The 4,408-nt window shown below is 49.3% G+C and overlaps 1 pseudogene; it reads right to left on the bottom strand.

Annotated features, from left to right (window-relative positions):
* Positions 1-1,792: 1,792 nt before the first annotated feature.
* LOC127309198 (putative wall-associated receptor kinase-like 16) lies at positions 1,793-4,167 on the bottom strand (annotated as a pseudogene).
* Positions 4,168-4,408: the final 241 nt, after the last annotated feature.

Genomic DNA, 4,408 nt, shown 5'->3' on the forward strand with positions numbered 1-4,408 from the left:
AGCATTAATAATTAGCAGGTTATCTTTTCTTACCTTTACAATTAGCGATCACTCTAATAGTGCCTCTGAAGAGTTTATGTGGTTTCTACGTAAGGATGTTTTCTCACCAAAGATAATTTAGCGAAGTGATGATAGACTATTTGTAAGAAATGATTGTTTTGTGATTCTAATGAGTTTGTCCAGAATTAATTTATCACCTGTCTTTTCTTGCCTGGCTGATATGTCAGATTGTCCACTTCAAATTTAACTTATGACTTCCAACAATTGTCACAGTTATTTTTGGTAATTGGCTAATTTATTTTTATAAAGGGAATATATTAATATTAAAAGATACCAAATACACCCAGCCTCTACAACAACGCCCCACCTTAGTGACATTACGGATGCACACAACCAAAAAAAAACTAAGAAATAAAAGTCCCGCCACAACATTCCAGACCTAGTAACAGCAACAACCACCACCGTGACAACACCTGAAATTCAGACTCTACAAAAGTGACGCCTCCAAGAAGGGAACAGTACACCAGCGCCGTCGTCGCCCGACCAAAGGTCTTAGGTTTTCACCCTGAAGATAGTCTCCATATTCAAAACAATGTCTCCAACAAGATCATTGCCAGGCACAACCAGTTAAGGCCAGACCTTGGGTTTTCACCCTGAGATATAAGACTCTGAACTTCACCTGTGTTGCCGCCCCCACATGCATACCACTGCTGCGGAGCCCGGAACGCCAAGCAAATTCCTCAACATCACGGAGACTCAAACCTCCTTTAGCCAGTCCACCAATCCGACATTCATGATATTCCTTCTTCTGACTTCACTATAGACCAAAAAGTCACCTGATGACAACACATAATAGAACTTCGCGCAGCTCCCTCTGAAACCAAACGGTCGGAATAAAAACATGGGTGCGCGCGACCGAATACCACCCGATCCAGCAAACTCCAGGCAAAACATGCACTTTTCATTCGCCGACGGAGCTTTCCGGAACTAATCTCTCCAGCCAGATCAAAGCAAACAGACCTTTGGCAGATCTTCATCTTCGCTTGCTAGAAACCCGAGGACCGCCACCAAAAACGAAGCAAGGCTAGCAGCCCCCACGCCGCCAGTCCCTCCTGCCGGATCACCAGGGAATAGGACGGCGGCGCGGATCATGTGTACCACCGCCGAACCGTCACCGGGGGCGGAGGCCGCCGCCGCTCCACCGAATCCTCCATGGCTACCGACGGAGAGCATCAGGCACCGGCTAAGTAGCCGTGCCGCCCGGCTTCCTCCACCGACGCTTCATCACCTCTCATGGAACGCTGCCACGGAAACCCTCTCCTTCCCCTCATCGTTCGACGAAAGGGGCGCCGCCACTGCCGCCGTGGCCGGGGCCGATGCTGGGGCCGGAGCCGGGGCCAAGGCCGGCAGAGGGGCGGCGGTCTGGGGGCGACTGCTCGGGGAGGAGCGGGTGGATCCTCCGCCGCCGCCTGGGAGGGGGGTGTGAGAGGAGGAGGCGGCGGCTAGGTCACGGGAAAGAACTCGGTAATTGGCTAATGAGATTGATAAAAGTAGCTCAAATCATATTGGAGTGTGTGGTTTAGTTTGGGTTATACGGAATTGTCAAAACAATGTGGGTTTTAACAAGATTGGAGTTGGTCTTTTACAGGTCATGTGCATGGTTTTGATCCAAGAAAGAATATTCCAGGAGTGTGCAATTTTATCAAGTCGGTTTCATACAGTTTGGTTCCAGCAGTACACAAGAAGCCAAGGTGGTTGCGCATGCAATAGCAAGGTCCTTTATTCCATGCAATTGAGTGGACGATCTCCTAGGTTTCTCCTTTTGTTTCTTACAAATGATTCAACAATGTTCACCTATTAATAAAGGGCGCTGAGTGGCTTTCAAAACAAATATTAGAACGATCGACCTACACGCTAAAATAGTGTGTACTGCCCCCCTCAAGATCAAGCACATCATGAGGTCTGAATTTGTAGTCCGCATCACGTTGTTGCTTCCTTCCAAGCAAACTCTTCTCCTCCTCCTCGGAATCAGCACCATCAGAATGACCCCATGGATGCTGCTGGTATCTTCTCAGTGCCTCCAGCCTCTCCAGCCTCTCCGCTATCTCCTTCATCCTCAGGCGCTCCTCGCCGTTCATGCTGATGCATCGTGTCAGGAGGTGTGATACCTCTTCGAGAGCCTCCCGCCCCATCTCCTTCCTCACACCGTCGTCCATGAGCTCGTCATGCCGTCCGGCTTTTACGTCAATCACGAAACGACACAAGGCTCCTATTTTCTTCTGGACCGTCAAAACAGAGAACCTTCTTCCTGGTTAGCAGCTCCAATAGAACGACGCCAAAGCTGTACACGTCGCTCTTGTCAGTCAGCTTGCATGTCATAAGGTACTCCGGGTCTAGGTAGCCGCAGGTTCCTTGCACTAGCGTGGCGATCTCAGCCTCATCATTTGGAGCCAGCTTTGATGCCCCAAAGTCCGTTACTTTAGCGGTGAGGCTGCTGTCGAGCAGGATATTGGCAGTCTTGACATCGCCGTGTAGGATCGGTGGCGAGGCCGATGTGTGCATGTAGGCCAACGCCTCGGGCGACTCCACCGCTATCCGTAGACGAGTGTCCAAGGCCGTGTTGGCATCAAGGCCCTTCCCACCATGGATGTACTGATATAAGGTGTACAGAGTCCGGGAAGGTTTCTAACTCATCCCGAAAGATTACAAGTATGTTTTTCTAGCTTTCCTTAATACTAACTTGGGCTTCCGAATCTTCATACTCATCAAGTCGTGGGCCTTCAGTAAACCCCGGGTACCATCTTCGGCAGGCCCATTGGGGATGCCTATGTCAGTAGCCCCCGAGATTTTGCTTGAATCGAAGAATCAGGGAAAATCTCCAACTTTAATCATTCAATAACTATCAAATTTATCACATATCTTTTGGATACGCAATTATATATTGTACAGGGATAATGGTAGTTGGGGCTAGTTCATCTGACGGATCAGGTACTAGTTAACTGCTCTAGTGGCAATCCGCAAAAACCTACTTCAAGATCACGTCCCTGGACATGATCTCGGGATACTGGTGTAAACTTCGACAGGTGCCGCTTAAGGTCTTACCATTCTGTCGAGTCCCAGTCATGTTTTATCGGGTACCTAACGCGTCCGTTAGGATTTTTCTTCGTATCTGTTGATACGGAAAAAAGTAGCAAACCGACGTCAGAGACGGTGCCACGCCGCTCAGAACGGATCTGGGGTCTTACCTTCGCAGAGTTTTGCGGCATTCAGAGATTATTCGCAACTTTGGCGCCCTGAGAATATATTGTCGAGTGCTTTTTCGGCTGTTGGAATAGCACATTTTATTGAGTCAACGGATGACTTATATTGCCCTCCCGATGGGAGTATGTTTCGAGTTATTTGTATAACTCGAAATATGCTCACTTCTTCTTTCTCTCTATATTTTTTATAATTTCATCGGGCACGCGAACAGCGTTCCCGATGGGAGTAGCCCCCGAGGCTACAGCCAAGGACTTGTGCTTGGTTGTAGGCTCAACATCTTATGCCACTATATTGTCAATCTCTCTCGAGCTTTTTATGTCTATCGGGTGCGCGACCAGCGCTCCCGATGGGAGTAGCCCCCGAGGCTATGAACAAATGCTTGCGTTTGATCATAGGCTCTCGCCATTTCTATTTTATCATACTCGAACTTCTCTTTTTTCCGAAGTAGCCCCCGAGCATTTGGGAAAAAACTTGTATTTGATCAAAGGCTCTCGAAATAATCGATAATTTTTCTCTGCCGCCAATTCCCTTACTCCTCACTGCCGAGATTTTCCTTTAGTCAATGTCGTCACTACTGACGATAACCATGACCAGTGTATCGGAAAAACGCGAGTACTGCTCTTTCTCTGTCTTGCGGGCCCAGAATCCTCACCACGTTTACACGTTGTGCAAGTGGGGGACCCACGTCCTCCGCTTTTCCTGGCGCACGCACTGTAACGCCTGTTCCGTTCCTTCACAGTCAAAATACTCTTTTACCCCTTAGCCACGTGTACAACATCCACCGCCAAAATTACTCCATCCAACGGTGCGCCGCTTCGCCAATTCCTTATATAAGGTCTTCTTCTTCCTCCGTTTACACTTTCGCTTGCGCCGCACCTCTGCTTCTCCTCTGCAAAAAATCCCCATTGCGCCCAGAGCTCAACCACACTCGCACGCTGCGCTCTCGCCATTGTTGATGCCACCACGCGCGCGGCTCACTCGCCACACCACTCCCGAATCCAAGATGGCGGCGAAAGATCTGGAGTGGGAGAGATCCAAGATCTCCCACCAAGACATGAACTTGATGAAGAAACTCGGGCTCACGAAGACGAAGGACGCGCTGCGCTTCCCCAGCGACGAAAGCTATCCCTCGCCTCCAATCGAGTAT

Source organism: Lolium perenne, chromosome 6, assembly GCF_019359855.2.
Source record: "Lolium perenne isolate Kyuss_39 chromosome 6, Kyuss_2.0, whole genome shotgun sequence".
NCBI lineage: Eukaryota > Viridiplantae > Streptophyta > Magnoliopsida > Poales > Poaceae > Lolium > Lolium perenne.